The sequence below is a fragment of the Schistocerca americana genome, chromosome 1, assembly GCF_021461395.2.
Source record: "Schistocerca americana isolate TAMUIC-IGC-003095 chromosome 1, iqSchAmer2.1, whole genome shotgun sequence".
NCBI classification, from domain to species: Eukaryota; Metazoa; Arthropoda; class Insecta; order Orthoptera; family Acrididae; genus Schistocerca; species Schistocerca americana.
In genome coordinates, this window is record NC_060119.1 from 554,294,444 (window position 1) to 554,316,106 (window position 21,663).

The window sequence follows — 21,663 nt, forward strand, 5'->3', positions numbered from 1 at the left end:
TTCTAGAAGAGTCAACGAACCTATTGCTCCTTCCTAACTATATCTCGCAAAAAGACCGTAAAGGTAAAATAACAAAGATAATCGATCGCTTACAGTAGGCTTACCAACAATGTTTCTTCGCGCGCACTTTTCGTGACTGGGACAGGAAATGGAGAGTGTAAGTGTGGGCCGGCCGGAGTGGCCGAGCGGTTCTAGGCGCTACAGTCTGGAACCACGCGACCGCTACGGTCGCAGGTTCGAATCCTGCCTCGGGCATGGATATATGTGATGTCCTTAGGTTCGTTAGGTTTAAGTAGTTCTAAGTTCTAGGGGACTGATGACCTCAGAAGTTAAGTCCCATAGTGCTCAGAGCCATTTTTTTGTAAGTGTGGTTCACCAAGTACCCGCCCCCACACGCTACCAGGTGGCTTGCCGTTTCTACAGTCGTCCATAAGATACATCTGCGAATACGTTGAATAATACAGAAAGTGGAAGGAGGCAACGCAGTATACGGATCCACTCACAGCCTTCTGGAAAGATCAATGAATCAGGAGTGTCATCCCGTCATTGGCGGCATGCTGTTCCGTTAGCATCCTTCCCTCGACAAAGCAAGCAACTAGTAATGTAAAGAAGTCTTATCTCGATTCCCGGGAGGAAGCACAACGATGTCTCAGCCGTAGTTGCTCATTCGCTTACCAGCGGGAAACACGTTACTAGGCAAACAACATTACGCTGCAAAATGGTTCAAATGGCTCTGAGCACTATGGGACTTAACATCTGTGGTCATCAGTCCCCTAGAACTTAGAACTACTTAAACCTAACTAACCTAAGGACATCACACACATCCATGCCCGAGGCAGGATTCGAACCTGCGACCGTAGCAGTGGCGCGGTTCCGGACTGAGCGCCTAGAACCGCTAGACCACCGCGGCCGGCATTACGCTGCAGACCAAGCTTATCTCTTCATGGGTATTTGTCCTTTGTTGCATGACGGAGCTTCTGCAATGATTGCAAGTAATGGCTCGGCTTTCAGTGCCTCGACAGTGAGCGTAAAAAGAAAAAAAAAACAGATGTTCGTCATTACAACTGACAGTTTAGCTTATATTTAAAAATTCACGTGTTTTTCCTGACCAGTATATTTGTCTGTTTCAGGTTCTGGTCTGTGAAAGAAGAGCAAGGGTGACTTGCGCTGGACCACTCTCCAACGTAAGTATTTTCTTCCTTAAACTGTTTTATTGCTGGCCTCTGTGGCAATAGGCGCACGTCTCCTATCCCTTCCCCATCACTTCCGCCGCGGTTGTATCTTTTAAATGTGCCATTACCTGTGTATATCCTACACAAAGACAGATGTAAAATATAGTACAAAAAATACGGACGTAAAAGGTAATTGGGTAGCAAGTATAAGATGCGACGAGTGAATTCGAAGAGGACTCTGAACACGTAAGAATTGAAAATTTGTAGCAGCGCTGAGTGGCCGCGCGGTTTGAGGCGCCCTGTCACGGATTGCGTGGCCCCTCCCGCCGGAGGTTCGATTCCTCCCTCGGGCATGGGTGTGTGTATTGTTCTTAGCACAAGTTAGGTTAAGATAGTTTAAGTAGTGTGTAAGTCTAGGGACCGATGACCTCAGCAGTTTGGTCCCTCAGGAATTCACACACATCAGAACATTTTGGAAATTTGTGCCTGACATGGACTGAAAACTGGATCCCTGGTTATCGAGAACGGTCGCTGTAAACATGTGAGTTCGACTCCAGGACTGACTCAAACTTTCCTTGTCACTGATGTTTCCAACCAACGATTTCCACACGCTGCAAAGGTGTGGACTTTGGGTATAGCGCCACAGGACAACAGTCTTTGGATTATAATGGTGAAGGTCTTTGAAACATCTTTTGTCGAAACTAGGACAGTACTGTAAGTTTTATAAAACGTACGATAAAGTAAGAGTCGAAGGACATGAAAGGGAAGCAAAGGTTCAGAAGGAAGTGAGATGGGGTTATCCACGATGTTATTCAATCTGTACATTGAGCAAGAAGTAAAGAAAACCAAGAAGAAATTTGGAGAGAGAGAGAGAGAGCTAAAGTTCAGAGAGAAGGAGTAAAAACTTTGAGGTTTACTAACGACATTATAATTCTCTGAGACAGCAAAGGATTTGGAAGGGCAGAACCGGCCGTTGTGGCTGAGCGGTTCTAGGCGCTTCAGTCTGGAACCGCGCGACCGCTACGGTCGCATGTTCGAATCCTGCCTCGGGCATGGATTTGTGTGATGTCCTTAGGTTAGGCCGGCCGCTGTGGCCGAACGGTTCTAGGCGCTTCAGTCTGGAACCGCGCGGCCGCTGTGGTCGCAGGTTCTAATCCTGCCTCGGGCATGGATGTGTGTGATGAGAGAGTTGTTTTACGGTCAAATTACGCTGCCACAAGGGATTTGATTTAAAGGTACTGAAACGAATGAATCTACACTATGTGATCAAAAATATCCAGACGACCCCAAAAACATAAATTTTTCATATTAGGTGCATTGGTGCTGCTCCTGACTGCCAGCTACTCCATATCAGCAACATCAGTCGTCATTAGACATCGTGAGAGAGCAGAATGGGGCACTCCGCGGAACTCACGGACTTCGAACGTGGTCAGGTGATTGGGTGTCACTTGTGTCATAGGTCTGTATGCGAGATTTACACATTCCTAAACATCCTTAGGTCCACTGATCCGATGTGATAGTGAAGTGGAAACGTGAAGGGACACGTACAGCACAAAAGCGTACAGGCGGACCTCGTCAGTTGACTGACAGAGACCGCCGACATTTGAAGAGGGTCGTAATGTGTAATAGGCAAACGTCTGTCCAGACCATAACACAGGAATTCCAAACTGCATCAGGATCCACTGCAAGTACTATGACACTTAGACGGGAGGTGAGAAAACTTGGGTTTATGGTCGAGCGGCTGCTCACAAGCCACACATCACGCCGGTAAATACCAAACGACGCCACGCTTGGTGTAAGGGGCGTAAACATTGGACGACTGAACAATGGAAAACCGTTGTGTGGAGTGACTACTCACGGTACACAATGTGGCGATCCGATGGCAGGGTGTGGGTATGGCGAATGCCCGGTGAACGTCACCTGCCAGCGTGTGTAGTGCCAACAGTAAAATTCGGAGGCTGTGGTTTTATGGTGTGGTCGTGTTTTTCATAGAGGGGGCTTGCTCCCCTTGTTGTTTTGCGTGGTACTGTCACGGCACAGGTCTACACTGATGTTTTAAGCACCTTCCTGCTTCCTACTGCTGAAGAGCAATTCAGGGATGGTGATTCGACCTTTCAATACGATCGAGCATCTGTGCGTAAAGCACGGCCTGTGGCGGAGTGGATTGGCCTGCACAGAGTCCTGACCTGAATCCTTTAGAACACCTTTGGGATGTTTTGGAACGTCGACTTCGTGCCAGGTCTCACCGATCGACATCGATACCTCTCCTCAGTGCTGCACTCCGTGAAGAATGGTCTGCAATTCCACAATAAACCTTCCAGCACCTGACTGAACGTATGCCTGCGAGAGTGGAAGCTGTCATCAAGGCTAAATGTGGGCGAAAAACCATATTGTATTCCAGCATTACCCATGGAGGGTGCCTCGAACTGTAAGTCATTTTCAGCCAAGTGTCCGGATACTTTTGATCACATAATGTATATAACTGCTTTTTCATTGATTTTAACTCCTTCAATCCATTCATTTCACTTCTGTGCATTTGATTCATTTCACGAAAATGACCAGAATCACAAATCTGTGGTAGAGGGTGTAACGCTTAAGGACTCAGAAACTAAGTATAAAAAATAGTAAGCACTTCCTTACTTTACTTATAGATATGCACTGCATTCGAACTGCAAAAAACAATGATTATATGGCTTCAATAAAATAAATTAAATCGCTGCAAGCTGTTGGAAAAAACGTGTTACTGTGGGGAAAATTATAACTCTGTGTGCTGAATATGTGGTTTGAATAAATCTTGACACTAATAATTCACCACGTTGCCAACGAACGGGACTGCCTGTAATACCGAACAAATGCAGCTGCAGCCATACTCGACCAGAGAACTAATTGGTGATGACATTCGTTGCGAACGTTGGTGTACTTTTAGTGACGTCAACTGGTACCAAACGTGGATGTAGCAGGACAAACTCCTCCACAGGATACGTATTACTTTGAAAACTGTCTTGCGATGTGAACACAGAACGCGAAGCTCTTATTCTTGATATTTATGCTGAAAACACTGCTGACTATCGAGTCGAATCTAGTTCCAGATCGTTGCAAAAACCGCTCCGTTAGCAATATGTCCGCACCCTTCTTCTTACTTAAGAGAACGTGAAGAACATGTGGAGGGACCCTCATTTAGTTGCACATACTTTCATGTCGTACTTAACTCAAATTTTTCGTTTTGCGTTCTTACGCGTAAGCACGAAACAGGCGGCGAAGACGCCTCGCGGAGTACCTTCAGGTACTGCCGAGCGGTGACGTAACTCAGCTCTTAGCCACATGTCTCGGTCGTAATTCCATTTACAGCCACTCGCTTTCCAGGAGATTTCAAAAGCTGTTCGGAAAACACAAAGTAGCATTCCATCAGATAACAGAACGACAGCACATAAACCAGAACCATTGCTACACAGCTATCTGCTCCGGGACGGACTTTGAGTAGTCCCAGGGACGCTGTTCCACTGGATTCTTACAGCTAGTCATCAGTGCTCTGTTACGTCACAAGCCCATTAGTCGATTGGGAGTGACTCCATTCGATCTGAGTGTGTGTAAGCTCTCTTACTTGTTAGAAACTCTACCATACCGGCTTCCTTAAGTTTCTGACTAAGAGTTTGTACTTTACGCATATCGGACTTAATTTGAAGCTGGGATATTAATATAGTTTGTGTGCAGCATTAATTGAACATCGCGTGTTTTGATCCAGTTGTGCAAGTTTTCATTGCTGCTTAACTTCAGTATACGTAACACGACTATCGCTCGAACAGAGGTGATAAATGAAAGTTACTAAATGTGGTGTCACCGCCAGACACCACACTTTCTAGGTGGTAGCCTTTAAATCGGCCGCAGTCCGTTAGTATACGTCGGGCCCGCGTGTCGCCACTGTCAGTGATTGCAGACCGAGCGCCGCCACACGGCAGGTCTAGTCTAGAGATACTCCCTAGCACTCGCCCCAGTTGTACAGCCGACTTTGCTAGCGATGGTTCACTGACTACATACGCTCTCATTTGCAGAGACGACAGTTTAGCATAGCCTTTAGCTACGTCATTTGCTCCGATCTACCAAAGCGCCATATTCAGTTACTATGAATGTATTCTGAATAGATAATATTGTGAATCATGTACCGTCAAGAGCGACGTTCATCATTAATGAATTCGTGTTAAGTATCAAACTAATTTCGTCCGCTTTCTGAATTCTCATTCCTTGTCATGTTCCAGACCTCACGTCAGTATAGTCCTTCCCTCCTCACGCCAGCCTGCGTAAGCTAAAACGCGTGCATTTCGGCCTCCACTAGTAACACGGTGTTGGCTCTTCTCCCAACATAACACTAAAAACATTACTTTTTGTTTTAATTCAAAAGCCAAAAATAAGAATCCATGCGATAGTCAATAATTTTCTAGTTTCACTCTAGGGGGAAACGGCAGGATTATTTCGCTGGTGTATTCCTTGTTTTGACTTTCTTTCTGATTGTTTTTGATCATTCCCCCTGCTTAATGGTTCAAATGGCTCTGAGCACTATGGGACTTAACATCTATGGTCATCAGTCCCCTAGAACTTAGAACTACTTGAACCTAACTAACCTAAGGACGTCATACAACACCCAGTCATCACGAGGCAGAGAAAATCCCTGACCCCGCCGGGCCTGCTTAATGTTGTTCGTAGATTTCGAACTGTGCAGGTAAGACTTCACCTTTGCTTCCCACTCTACAGTTACAGTACGTACGATTATGAGTGGCACCTGAAAAATACTAGAAAAGTAATGTCCGCGAACGATTTCCAACCGCAGGCGCCTTTCAAATGTGTTGCCTGAAAACAGCAATTTCTTCTTTACAGCAGCTCCGAAATTACAAGTTCATACTAGGAAGGAAAATAGTGCGCCTATTAACGCTCTCAGCACACCTTTCCGTAACAACTAGATTGTGCTCCCGAGTTAATAATTTTGCGTTCGCTACGACCAAGTCTTTACACTCCGTAACTGATTTAAGTAGGCTACTAGAAATGTTCCCTCCTTCAGCGCTCGCAACGCTACTTTTTACGTAATGCGTAAAAGCCGCCTCGTAGTTGTCGTCGGTAAAATTTAATCATGAAAGTTGTTCACTGTACGTGGATACCATTGAAATCTCATAGTCTAATTCATCAGTTCATCGTACTCACTTGCCACGAGCTATGTACCACAGATGACTTTACGGGAGACAGCCAATAAAGGGGACGCACCAACTCCCTCATCGCTCTAATTACAAAGTTCCGTACAAATCAACCCGAAGTGTTTTCGAAGTACAACAGATCCAAGACAGAAGGAGGAAAGACGTGGGGACAGTGCCGTGGGACATGCTCGACGTTGCATCCTCACTTTTGTAGTCCCCTCTTCCTCGGTTGCGTTTAATATTACGTGTATTGATAATTTTTACTTTATGGACCGAGTAACAGCAACTGAGTGAAAGACAATTTTAGTGCCAAATCCGTTTCGCCTTTATTTTCTGCAAGGCATCTTCAGTGGCAGGCTGCGTGAACGATTCCTACATATTACGCTCCTGTCGCATTTTTGGTGTTGTTGTTCTTATTCTAAATGCCAATTTTCTGTTTTTCCCCCCACATTTCACAGAAATATGACCTTGCAGTTGCATCGAAACAAGTGTCAAGTTCGTAGTGCTGTGAAATGTGGGGAAAAAAACTGCAGATTGGCATTTACAAAAAGAAGAACAACACCGAAAATGCGACAGGAGCGTAATATGTAGGAAATCGTCCAAATAACCTGCCACTGAAGGTGCCTTGCAGAAAATAAAGGCGAAACGCGTATGGCATTAAAATTGTGTTTCATTCACTTGCTCGACGTAGCAAGTTGCCTGGCGATGCATAGGGGCCGATTTCGTGCACCGCCGCGGAGGGCGTTTAGCTCACCCTCTTCTGAACAGCTCGTGAACGCAATCGCCTATATCAGTCGTACCCCTCCTAATCTTTAAAACCGATCCTTGCATTCCGTTTAAGAATTTTTCACTGAAAGGGGTTCTTTTCCTGAGTGAAGCACAGTAAAATGTATCACCCTACGTAATAAGATAAAAATAATAGAATTTTTCAGAGACATGGAGTGAACGCCTGCATGCTTTGAGTGATACCTTAAGATGTGGATAACGGCTGAAATATTTAAGTTATAATGGTCAAAAGCCATAGGTCATCGTTAACCTCGTGTCTGTACAACATACTAAAATTTCAAAATTGTCAGTTCGTATCAAAAGGGAGTTAATTTACACAGATTTTATCAAAGTGTGTGTATCACTAGTGTTTATTGAATTTACTCATTTCCAATTATACATAAACCTGACTCCGTAGCCGAGATCGCTAACGCATGCTTGTGCGGTGGCGCTTGTCTTGGAGGTACGCCAGTTCGAATCTTAATGGTGGAAAATTTTCAGTGACACTATCTGGCTGGCAAGGGGAGGAGAAACGGGGGCGTATAGTTCCTGATCACCAGACTTTGCGCCAATGTTCTGGATTAAATTCCGAACCTCTCCGCTTTGTCCCCTGTTGATGGCGATCCGTCCATCGTTGACCTCGGCGGCTCCCTGACACTATTCGAGAGGAGTGGTCTATGTGCCGGCACCGGTTTTCACGCAATCCGTTCCGTTCACTCATAACACACACGAACCCAACACTACACCGTGCAGTCAGTCTGCACAGTTATCGACACGATGGATAGGAGGCAGCAGTAGGAAACAGCCTCCACGTGGATCTTTCCTGGAACGGCGATACAAGATTCCTGCATCTGCTTCCCTGAGTACAAGGAGAGGTAAAGCTACTGACAGTAAATTTTACATCAAAGTACTTGTTTTTTGTACCAACTTTCTACTTTATATCTCAGTTTCCGGTCGATCATACAAAACATCGAGAAAGATTAACAACTTCTAAAATGAAAGTTCCTGGCAGATTAAAACTTTGTGCCGGACCGAGACTCGAACTCGGGACCTGCAGAGTGAAAATCTCGTTCTGGAAACTTCGAAAATCCTTACTTCTCCCTTGCGAAATTGAGTAAAAAATTATCTCTATTCAAGTACGACAGCTTAATGTTAAGGTTATATGAAAACAGATATTACTAATTTAAGATGACTGCACAAGAATCGCAACATAACGTCAAGCAGTTGCACTAGGAGGTAAGAGGAGGAGGAGGAGGAGGAGGAGGAGGAGGAGGAGGATATTAGTGTTTAACGTCCCGTCGACAACGAGGTCATTAGAGTCGGAGCGCAAGCTCGGGTGAGGGAAGGATGGGGAAGGAAATTGGCCGTGCCCTTTCAAAGGAACCATCCCGGCATTTGCCTGAAGCGATTTATGGAAATCACGGAAAACCTAAATGAGGATGGCCGGAGACGGGATTGAACCGTCGTCCTCCCGAATGCGAGTGCACTAGGAGCTGACGGCACTGGGGTACCTGCTATCGTGACTTAAGTCTTCTGGCGACGCGGACCGAGCGCCGTAAAAATGGCTGCGAGTAAGCTGGGGAGGGCCACATTTCGTTCTCCGCATCCCACCTAACACCACTGCATCCGTCACGCGCAAAAATATAATTATTAGCTTTTATTTTAATGTTCGCAGCTGTATGAAATCTAATTTATTACAGTTCATTGGACTCTTCGATGCACTTCTGTAACAACTTTTGGTTAGGTGATCAGTCCACAGTTCAACTCTTCCTCTTTAAAGTTATTTAATGTGCTGGTCATATCTGTTTAATTATCACAAAATATACTGAAAAATTATTTATTTCCAATAAAACCAATTATTCGCTGAACAACTGAAAGCCAGAAGCTTCAGCAAACACACTCCTCCTTTTGAGTCCCCCAATCGAGTGCGTTTTTCAGTGAGCCACACGCGCTGTTGCGCTTCCAGTATGTCGCCAATGCTTCGTGATTCTCCAAACTCTTACTGAAAGGTATTAGTATTTCCCCAAAGCTGATAAATTATGCTTCAATGTTTTGACAAAATGTGACCAGCAAGAAACGTCGTGATGTGATCGCGGCCAGTCCCTCTTCCCCGTCCGCAGCTCGTGGTCGTGCGGTAGCGTTCTCGCTTCCCGCGCCCGGGTTCACGGGTTCGATTCCCGGCGGAGTCAGGGATTTTCTCTGCCTCGTGATGCCTGGGTGTTGTGTGATGTCCTTAGGTCAGTTAGGTTTAAGCAGTTCTAAGTTCTAGGGGACTGATGACCATAGATGTTAAGCCCCATAGTGCTCAGAGCCATTTGAACCATTTTTGAACCCTCTTCCCCACATTGCCCGGCAGCGACCAAGCCTCTCTAGTTTGTTTACGGGGCGCTGCTGATCTGCCACACAATTGACGGGGATGTTAAGTTCGTCAACTATCACTTTTCTGAAGAGCGTGTTTGCCACTGGTTCTATGATGCCACTCTTTCCAGTGGTGCTAAGCTATTATTACCTCGCCAGAAGTAGATTAATTAGATATTAACAAGCATCTCATTCGATCCATTATAAATGGTTTTGAAAGACTGCAATTGTCAAAACAATAGGTTTGTTTATAAATTATTCTTCTGCTACCAGTCACGGCTTTCTTTATTTACTTGTCATACGACGCGTTTCGGGAAATGATTCCAATTTTCAAGTGCGTTTTTTTTTTGTGTGTATTATGCCATTTATATGTAATGTCGATGTGTGAGAGTCTGCTTCATTTCGTTGCCTTTACTGCAATATATAAGAAACACGCGATTTTTTAGTTCGCTATCGATGTTTTTGTGAAGTTAGTGGCGAAATTTAAAAGAATTCGTACTTACAGTTCTCCTTTGGTCCATTTGTGCAGAGTCTAATACACACTAAACATCACACACAACTTGCTGTACACTTTAGACATTGAAAATATCATGTTGTTGTTGTTGTGGTCTTCAGTCCTGAGACTGGTTTGATGCAGCTCTCCATGGAAAATATCATATATAAACAAAACAGTTACAAATATGTTCGTGCAAGTAGTGAACAGAAATAACATTATAGGTCTTCCACAGGGTATGACATGCTTTTGTACAGAGATTATTTATATTAACAATTTGGGTCATAATTTACTTATATCGATTTTACAATTGCGCTTATTTCTGTGTGTTTCTATTTTTATTTGAGTATACTATCGAAACTTCTGAAGAAATTCACTGATTCACTTTGAAGTTTTTGGTTTAATATTTCATCTTCATATTTTCTGTAATGTGAATATGTCTCCAGTTCTTCTAGCAAATATATTTTATGTCCTTTATTTACTCGGTGGAGTACTTTGAGATTTTGCTCCATTTTTCCAAATGGGTGTCCTATGCTGTGTATGTGTGTTGCCATGGCTGATTTATTGTCTGTTGTGTGTGTAGGCTTTTAATGTGCTCTGTGTACCTGGTGTTGGGCCTGTTTATCCTAGGTAGAACGTGGAGCATTCCTGACTGTTACATTGTATATTCCAGAGTCTGAATATGGACCATGATTACAGTTTGTATTGCGTGTTAGTTTTTGTTGCAGTTTATTAGATGTAGAAAACCCAATGTTTCTCTGTGATTTTTGAAAATATTTGTAATCTTCTGTGATACATTGCCAATGTATGGGACACTAGGTATACATTTGTTTTTGTTTTTTTCTTTTGTAGTGCAGTGATATAAAGGAAATCCCATAAGTCCCTCTCTTAACAGTTGTACTTTACCGTTACGTCTTTAACCTCTCATCATGCCTGATTTCTTTCATGCAAAGACATGTACAAGTCACACCTCTAGTAGGGGATGAACCGGATGCTTCAGGCTCGGTTAAGGCAGTGAGGAGGACAGCGGGCATCGTTTCCGAGCCTCAACGCTGGGAACATGGTTTCATCTTTTCACAGAGCCAGCTATCTCATTATTGTCAAGAAGACGCACCGCGTAGCAGTCTACAACAGTCGTAACACCCTTCAGCTTCCGAAACTACTATTATTAGGGCAATCGCACTACTGCACGAAAGGCAAGGATTATGTAAGCGTTCCAATTTGCGGGCTCGACAACCATGCATTGTTTACGATATCTGAGTGAACACCAGGTGTAACAACTATACATAAAGTTCGATTTTTTGTCCTTTGAATTATCTCGCCTGCGATTGTCGAGCACGTCCCCTTCAGCGTTGACTACAACCTCAAACTTGAACATAGTCAATGAAACGACCCTCAGACGTTTCCCTGATTTGCTTGACAGCAGTTGTAAATTGTCTACAGGTGAAGAGATTTTACTCATTTTTAGGGATCGCAGGAAGGACTGCAAATGAATCTTATGTTGCGGACGTGTAATGATGTAGAAGCACTATGACCTGGTCTCATAATGTTCTCCAAGAACGCGTCATTATATGCTCAAAAATAATTGAATGTACAATTAAAGCTGACAAAATAACATTAAACACCGAACAGAAAGGCTACTAATGATCAGTTGCTACTCAAATACCTGCAGCATCGTCCTATTTGAGTTGTGCGCAAACTTCAGCAGGATAACATCCCTGTGTAGCGAACCGTAAGCCATATCTATCAGTTTATTTATTTATTTATATACGAATGAAACGACCCTCAGACGTTTCCCTGATTTGCTTGACAGCAGTTGTAAATTGTCTACAGGTGAAGAGATTTTGCTCATTTTTAGGGATCGCAGGAAGGACTGCAAATGAATCTTATGTTGCGGACGTGTAATGATGTAGAAGCACTATGACCTGGTCTCATAATGTTCCCCAAGAACGCGTCATTTTATGCTCAAAAATAATTGAATGTACAATTAAAGCTGACAAAATAACATTAAACACCGAACAGAAAGGCTACTCATGATCAGTTGCTACTCAAATACCTGCAGCATCGTCCTATTTGAGTTGTGCGCAAACTTCAGCAGGATAACATCCCTGTGTAGCGAACCGTAAGCCATATCTATCAGTTTATTTATTTATTTATTTATTACTTAGTCGGGTGTCTAAGGACCACGATAAGCTTACAACCATTATGGCAATTGTTCTAAGTTTTCGTTTGATCCAAACGTTTTTCATAAATGCTCTTGTGTTTAGCACGGCGTTCGTCCAATCATATGGCATCAGCCGTTCGTTTCTCGTCTCGGAAACCCCCAAACGTCTCCACTGCTCCTCCGAAGATGTTTCGGGTTTGTATATTTTCTGACTGTATACGATTTTCTCTAGATATTTTTAAGTTCATGTACCACTATATTCTTGTTTCGATTTAAAATCAAAGATGTTGAAGAAGCGTTTCGTCCACTTGGCGTCATTCATTCTTCTTACGAGGCCATAAAACAAAACTCTGTGTTTGTGCATTGTGTCTATATTTCTTCCTAGTCCGTAAGATAATTATTTCTTGTTTCAATTTTTTATGTAGAGCTCCTTTTTATAATTTCGACCCAGTACAATGTATAAAATGTTTCTATCTTTTCCTTCTATTTCTGCTAGTAAATATTTATCTGACAAGATTAGGCACCTAGACACATACGTAAAGACACACTTATTTAAAACAGTTCTGTAATGATACGCATTGTTTTTGATGGAAATACATTTTTTGTTGTAAATGTTTCCTGTGATTTGGAAAGAAATTTTAATTTTTCTCGATTTAGCTCTCAGGGCTTCTTTTTTTTCTAGTGCATGTTCAGCAATCCATTCGCTCACACTTTTGTTTTTATTCACGCGTTTTGTTGTCCATAACTGGTGCTTAACTGCATAGTATTGTTCGTGACACTTCTCACTGAGTTACATTAAGATAATAATTGGGAGAAATATCAATGCTACGTGCATAGATTGCTGTGAAACCTGTATTAAGATCATTGAGCCCGCTTCCGTAGCTAATTGGTCAGCGTGTCTTGATGCCAAACGGAGAACCCCGGTTGCATTCCTGGTTGTTCCTGTGGTCTTCACCCCGAAGACTGGTTTGGTGCAGCCCTCCATGCTACTCTGTCCTCTGCATACCTCCCCGACTCCGAATAACTGCTACAGTTTACATCCTTGTGAATCTGCGTAGTGTATTCATCTCTTGGTCTCCTTTTACATTTTTTACCCTCTCCTCCCCCTCGTTTCCGTCCAGTACTAAACTGCTGATCCTTTGATGTTTTAAAAATGTGTCCTGTCAACCGATCAATACTTCTAGTTAGGTTGTGTCAAAAATTTCTTTTCCCTCAGTTCTTTCAGTACCTTCTCATTGCCAATGCAATCTACCGATCTAATCTTCAGCATTCTTCTGTAGCATCACGTTTCAAAAGCTTCTTATCCAAACCATTTATCGCTCCTGTTTCGCTTCCATGTACGGCTACACTTCACAAAAATAGTTTCAGTAAAGACTTCCTACCACTTAAATCTATAACAAGTTTCTATTCTTAAGAAACGCTTTTCTTGCCGTTGCCAGTCTACGTTTTATATCCTCTCTACTTTGACCTTTGTCAGTTATTTTACTGCCTAAATAACGAAACTCACCAATTACCGCAAGTATCTCGTTTCCTAATCTAATTCCCTCAGCATCGTCTGATTTAATTCGAGTATGTTCCATATCATCTTTTATCTTTCTTTCAAGACACTGTCCATTCTGAGCAACTTGCTCTTTAAAGTCCTTTGCGGTCGCTAAAACAGTTACAATGTCATCGCCATGTCTCAAAGTTTTTACTTCTTCTCCCTGAAATTGAATTCCTACTTAAAATTATTACTTAGTTTCCTTTACTGCTTGCTCACTGTAGTGATTCAATGACATCGGCGATAGGCTACAACACTGCTTCACTGCCTTCTCAGCCACTGCTTCCCTTTCATGCGCCTCGACACTCATAACTACCATCGAGTTTCTCTAAAAGTCGTAAATGCCCTTTCGCTCCCTGTATTTTTTAACAATGTTACGTTCAGAATTTCAAAGAGAGTTTTCCAGTCATCATTGTCAAAATCGGATTTTTGGTACTGCTAGGGATTTTTCCCTGGTAGGAGATTGCAGCGGGGAGCGCTCAGCCACGTGAAGCCAATCTAAGAGCTTCTTGAATGAGAAATGGTGGCTCCATGATCCGAAAAGCTGACAGCCGCTGGAAGGGAGTCGTGCTGACACGCGCCCCTCAATACTGCTTCCAAATGACGTCATATGGCAGAAGATGACACGGCGATCGATCGGAATCGTGTGGTCCTCTCGGCCTGATCGCGAAATTACTTTTTCCGTGAAGACTTTTTTTTTTGCAGTTTGTTCTGGAATGTACGGAATACAATACAAGAGGTATGTCTAGGGACGGTTTGGAGTAGTATGTCCTTAAAGTTCAATAAAATCTGTTTGAACATTAGGCGTAACTATAGAAAATTGTCAAGTGCGCACAAACAAATGATACAAAAGAGTCAGATACTATACAGCAAAGAAGATGGAGAACGGGTGGCACTGTCATTTTTCTCGTTAGTATTGCATTCCTGACTGGGACACGGGAGAAAATTGCACGTTTTCGCTCTTAGAGTGTTTTCTGGGGTTCCGTACCTCAGTCGTTTAAGTCGGAACCATTATAGGATCACTTTGTCGTCTGTCTGTCCAGACCTCTTTTTCTCAAGAACGGATAGAGGTATCAAGTTGAAATCTATGTCAAATTCTAGGTTCTGCAGTCCCTTGGCTGTATAAAATATTTAAGCTTCTAAGGCAGTGCAGTCAAAAGATAGCCATTTATGCCATATACTTTGACACTCGTAAAGTCACGATTCCCCAAGATGTGTTCCACGAAACACTGGCGTTCCGCGGGAAGTGAATAAGTGCTTCTCGAAAAACTGCTGATAACATGGCGTTCTTTTTTCGATATTTTGCCGAATCTAACTGTTTTTTTAATTGTATTAAGAGTTCTGTGTTGTAAGTATGATTTAAATTTGAAGTAATCACTGAATAAAATAAATTTTTCTCTTAATTTTATCCATTGTTTTCCAGTGTTCCGTCCGCGACCGTTTTACTTCCGTAAAATGAAGAACAAACCGCCTTCAGTCACAAGCCGTGTTTATTTACTGCACTATGCATTTCGAGCCCTGGAGGCTCATCTTCAGGTGCTTTTTAGTGATTTACATCAGATTTTTTTTTAGTTGTTTGCCTGTTGATATTACATTTTTGTATTACAACATGGTATATTGTAGATATAAGTTTAACAGCGTTAATAATATGAAACTAACTTACAGTTTAACATTGTATGATGTTCATCATACAACGTTAAACTGTAGGTTAGTTTCATATTATTAACGCTGTTAAACTTATATCTACAATATACCATGTTGTAACACAAAAATGTAATATCAACAGGCAAACAACTAAAAAAAAATCTGATGTAAATCACTAAAAAGCACCTGAAGATGAGCCTCCAGGGCTCGAAATGCATAGTGCAGTAAATAAACACAACTTGTGACTGAAGGCGGTTTGTTCTAAATTTTTCTCGTTTCTTTAATAATTTTATTAACCTTCAAAATAAAGAAGGTGTTCCGTCAATGGAAAATTTTGCAAACTCCTGACCTATATACCCAATTAAGTTTGTGCGGAACCCACAAAACACGAATCCTGCTCGTACTTGTCAGGTACTTTTCAAACAGGAGGTACGTAAATCTAGAGGTCTTTTCCCTACACCGCACTGTTGCAAACGGACGTTACATGACTACACAGGTATAAATTTGAATACAGCGAACAGACACGACATTGACCGGACCTACAGTTCATAGTTTTGCGAAAAACAAGAACAAAATTGGGGCACGAGGGAGATTTGAACACGGATGTACAGCCTATCACCGTGACCGCAAAACACGACGTCGTTGCTACAGAAGTAAACTCGATGGGCTTGGAACGTTCACTGTTTCTACTTTGCTCCTTTTTCCACAGTTCAGTACACCTTCTTCTTGTTTTCATGCTTGCTCAGTGTTCAGGTTTTGACGGGCTATCCACTAGGCCATTTTATGACTAAATCTGACGGGGTTGCGATGGGGAGTTTGTGTTGTAAGAGTTCTGAGTGACGCTCAAGTCTGAGTCAACGTTCTACGACAGTGCAAAGCATTGGTCAATAAGAAATAAAAGAACTTGGCAGTTTTCTCATAAAATACGGAAGCAACATTATTTTACGGCGCCAGCGTTTCATCTGGACGTGAATACTGCTGTCAGGAATGTTATGCGCTTCACGTTATCAGGACTGACAAGGCCGGACAAGTTGATCGAGCTATGCTGTAATTAACTTAAGCGCTCTGGGAAAAATTGCCATTTGCATTATCTGCAGATTGGCACAAAGCCGCTTTCACGTCGTTTGAGGAAAGTTGTCACTTAACTTGTCAACGATGACATGGAGAATGTCCTGTGGTAGATATGTGAGAATCGCAGAACGCCTGACAACCCATATTATGCCTTAACTGCCGATTAGCTATCACCTCAAGTGTGAAACCTGCGCTACGGTGCTCCACATCCGCGTTTCCTCATCATTACCCGCTTTTTTGACGACGGCTTCAGCTGGGCTCGTTATACGCAGAGCGCCAGCAGCATTCTCACGAATATTGTGAAGAAAAACCGATCGATGATAGCTATCACGACGTTCTAATAGAATGAGTTGGAAAAGGACAGTGCCAGTCCGATACAGCATGATCGACACGGGTTTGTGGTGCCAGACATTGTGTTTGTACAACATTCCTGCAACTGTTTCGTATAACATTCCACTTCAGCTGTCAGCAATTCGGGCTATGTGAGCTGACCAGTGGGTGGGCAGGCAGTGACGTATTGTTTTTCTTCTACATGGAATGCTGTCCAACTCTGCCATTTTTTGAGAAAATTCCCCTGTGCTGTATGCAGAGTGAGAATTACGTCTTCTGGAACAATTTCGGACGTAGTCAAGAAGAGTACACATTGAGTTTCATTATATAGAGTCCGTAAGTTTCTTGACGTTGCAATAGGAAAACAGAGGTCACACACAATCAGCTTAAGCATAAAGAATCAGTAACTATATAAAGAATCAGTAACTAGATAGAGGATTCAACAAATAAACGAAAACAGTGCTTTATAGTTATGACTAACAAAAACAGTTGTCGCTCGACAAAACTAGAAACGATCGCAGCCTGTGTTCACTCAGACAACTAGGCGTAGTACGTGATAGGACTGCGGTTCTCATGTCATCCTGTGCAAACACTACTTCTCTCGGAACTTAAATACTAAACGACCTCTTGATGCACAACGCCTCCCATTACGAAACGCGCCGCTCTTCAATGAGTCTTTTCTATCTCTCCTATTGAGTCTACTTGCTAAGGTTCCCAGACTGTTGAACAATGTTCAAAAGTCCATCCAACAACTGTTTTCTAAACATATCTTCTGAGGATGAATTACTTTTCCTAAAGATTATTCTAGTGAATCTCAGCCTCATAGTTGACGCTTCACACGTTGGAGTTGGTTTCATCCAATCACAGCGCTGAAAGTCACGCCCGAACCGTTCGCCGCTGTCGGATTGCCACAACAATTGGTCACTTTACTTCCAGTTACTTGTCTGGCTATCTCTCTTGATGTGTTTGGATCCCGAATCTTGGGTCTGGTCCATTTATTTCGTATTTCATCACACTTGATAACCACCACACACACATACAAGCACACAATGCTAACAAAACACTTCGAAAAACATCGTTCTTGTGAAACACAACTAGCTCTTTATTCGCATAAAGTGTTGAGTGCTACTGACAAGGGATTTCAGATTGATTCCGTATTTCTGGAATTCCAGAAGGCTCTTGACACTGTACCACACAAGCGGCTTGTAGTGACATTACGTACTTATTGAATATCGTCTCAGTTATGTGACTGGATTTGTGATTTCCTGTCAGAGAGGTAACAGTTCGTAGTAATTGACGGAAAGTCATCGAATAAAACTGAAGTGATTTCTGGCGTTCCCCAAGGTAGTGTTATAGGCTCTTTGCTGTTCCTTATCTATATAAACGATTTGGGAGACAATCTGAGCAGCCGTCTTAGGTTGTTTTCAGATGATGCTGTCGTTTATAGACTAATAAAGTCATCAGAAGATCAAAACAAATTGCAAAATGACTTAGAAAAGATATCTGAATGGTGCGAAAATTGGCAGTTGACCCCAAATGACGAAAAAAGTGAGGTCATCCACATGAGTGCTAAAATAAATCCGTTAAACTTCGGGTTTCGTCATAAATCAGTGGAATCTAAAGGCCTTAAATTCAACTAAATACCTAGGAATTACAATTACGAACAACTTAAATTGGAAGGAACACATAGAAAATGTTATGGGGAAGGCTAACCAAAGACTGCGTTTTATTGGCAGGACACTTGGAAAATGTAACAGATCTACTAAGGCGACTGCCTACACTACGCTTGTCCGCCCTCTTTTAGAATACTGCTGCGCGTTGTAGCATCCTTACCAGATAGGACTGATGGAGTACATCGAAAAAGTTCAAAGAAGGCAGCACGTTTTGTATAATCGCGAAATATGGGAGAGAGTGTCACTGAAATGATACAAGATTTGGGCTGGATGTCATTGAAGCAAAGGCGTTTTTCGTTGCGACGGAATCTTCTCACTTAGGAAGAAACAATCACCATGATAAAATAAGGGAAACCAGAGCTCGTACGGAAAGATAAAGGTGTTCGTTCCTTCCGCGCGCTATACAAGATTGGAATAATAGAGAATTGTGAAAGTGGTTCGATTGAACCCTCTGCCAGGCACTTAAATGTGATTTGCAGAGTATCCATGTAGATGTTTCATACACAGCACTAACCAAACACAACTGTATCCTTCCATACAAAACGCGATTCACCGTCACATATACAGTTATTATAATCATCGAGATCGGCTTACATGAGATAAGCATGACATTGCACGAAGCCAAATTTTTGATAGCTACACTGTTGCGATTGCGGTACCAGACTCACATTATCTAACATATTGACGCAGGGTAGTGCCGTAGCACACTGGTTAACGCACGAACCTGCATGTAGGTCTTAGCTCCGAATTTCGTCAATTAAACGAATTTTTTAAAATTTGTAAATGTTATCAAAAGACTTGTTTTTATTTTTATTCGATTAATTGGTTTAAATGTATTTTTTAATTTGTTATACTGTTCCGCGTCATTTTTATCATCGAATTGTCTTTTTTATTCGCTCATGTTTGTCTTCGTATCATTCCTTTTTCGTTTGGAATCTGGCTGCATCGCCTATAATACTCGTAAACTGCGACGAAGTGCGAACCAGGACAGCTCATCGGTTGGTAACGCGGCAACTCGTGTAGCCAGTGAGAGGATACTTTCAGGTGCGAAGAAGTTAGCTTTAATCGCCGTGAACAAGCTATTTTAGTACTGCCGCTGATTTTTGACCACCGTTTTCTCTGGTACAATGCACATCGTGAGGTTGTGGTTACGTTAGGACACGAGTTTAAACTCAGGGTTACAATACGCGTCGTGTGTCGCAGTCCAGTCATTGGTCACTTAATATCAGCTGTCGACAGAGCATCTCGCTCTCCGACATAACTCGCGGCGGCCACTCCCAACGTTGCTCCCTGATGCACGGTAACCGTGTTTGTGGACCGACCGGCCGTGTTTATGCGTCGCCTATAACCGAACGGTAGCCGGCAGCCGATGCTGCTGCACTGTAGTGGCAACTGATAGACGTCAACTGTCAAGAAATTTTAATCGGACTATATAGTCATTCCCTCTAGGTCACTCGGGGTAGTAACTCCTAGGTGTTTTACGGTAGCTATAGTATCAACGAATTTGTCGTCAATAGTGTAAAGAAACAGTAGTGGATTACTTCGTCTGCTTATGCGCAATGCGTTACACTTATTTACATCCACAGCCAAGTGCCGCCCTCTGCATTCACTGATCCTCTGCAGGCCTTCCTGCATTTGCCCACAGTGCTGTGGCGTTGCAACCTGCCTACAGACAGCAGCATCATCGGCAAAGTAACAAAGTACGCGTTTACGGAAGAACAGAACAGTCGTCGTTTTTAGTCGGAAGACTTCATCAGAAGCGAAAGCAACATCCGGTGTCCCTCACGGAAAAGTGGTAGGACCGCTGATACTCGCGGTACGTACACACAGTCAGGCAGACACGTTTTTACCTCTCCGACGTCATCTACAGAGGAAACTATTAGAGGAAGATATGAACATAAGTGTTGGTGCAACGATGGAAACTGGACTTCTAGATAAATAAATGTAATGTGTTGTAATGAGCACAAGTATATGTCTATATCGCTGGCCTCAGTTCTACGCAGAATTAAAGAACATATTTTATCCTTTGGCCTGATGAGGTTTTCGGAAAATGAAAACCTGGTCTCTTAAAAAAAATCTAAATGGATTCAGCACACAGAAATCTTTCGAAGCTCAGCTCGTTCTTTTCGTCCGTTAGCGCCGTAGGTAAGCCCCGCCAGAATGATGGCCGTGTCCATTAATTTTCAGAAGGCATTCAATTCAGTTCTGCACTGCCGTTTAGTGAATGCAATAAGAGCCTACAGAGTATCGAACTAAATTTGAGACTGGAGGCCGGCCGCGGTGATCTAGCGGTTCTGGCGCTGCAGTCCTGAACCGCGGGACTGCTACGGTCGCAGGTTCGAATCCTGCCTCGGGCATGGGTGTGTGTGATGTCCTTAGGTTAGTTAGGTTTAAGTAGTTCTAAGTTCTAGGGGACTTATGACCTAAGATGTTGAGTCCCATAGTGCTCAGAACGATTTGAACCATTTTTTTGAGACTGGATTCAGAACTTCCTTCTTAATGGGCCGAAATTGTTAGATATAAAGGTAATTTTCGGTATATCTGAAGGGTGTGCTGTAGGGCTGTTACATTCATCACAGTCACATATGAACCATCTATGGACAACATTGGAATTTCAGAGAGGACGTTAACAGAAAATACTGCTGTCTATAGGAAAGATAAAAGCCAGAAGAGTGTACCGAAATGCAGGAAGACCTGCAGAGAATCGACGGTAGTACTGAGACTAGCAGTTCACACTCAACGTAAATAAATACACTCTAAGAGAGAGAAAAAAAAAGACGCACCACTAACGAATTGTCGGAATGGAACGGAAATCGGTAGATGTAGGTACATGTACAGACAAGCAAAAGATTACAATTTCGGAATAATTGGATGATTTAGGCCTATTCAAGAGAAACAGCTGTGCAAATTGAAAAAGTCAATAATGCGTTGGTCCATCTCTAATCCTTATGCAAGCACTGACTGGTAGAGTGCCGGCCGGAGTGGCCGTGCGGTTCTAGGCGCTACTGTCTGGAACCGGGCGACCGCTACGGTCGCAGGTTCGAATCCTGCCTCGGGCATGGATGTGTGTGATGTCCTTAGGTTAGTTAGGTTTAAGTAGTTCTAAGTTTTAGGCGACTGATGACCTCAGAAGTTAAGTCTCATAGTGGTCAGAGCCATTTGAACCATTTTGAACTGGTAGAGTTGCTGGATGTTCTCCTGAGGGATGTCGTGCAAATTCTGCCCAATTGGTGTGTTACATCGTCAAAATACCGAGGTCGTTGGCCGGCCGTT

At 42.9% G+C, this 21,663-nt stretch overlaps 1 protein-coding gene across 1 annotated transcript in view; it reads left to right on the forward strand.

The window, feature by feature from the left end:
• The first annotated feature begins 1,167 nt into the window (after positions 1 to 1,167).
• LOC124606150 (organic cation transporter protein-like) overlaps positions 1,168 to 21,663 on the forward strand; it is a 298,293-nt gene continuing 277,797 nt past the window's right edge. Inside the window, exon 1 of the mRNA XM_047138125.1 lies at positions 1,168 to 1,184. The gene's annotated coding sequence lies outside the window, so the exon portion shown is untranslated. The remainder of the gene's footprint in view (positions 1,185 to 21,663) is intronic.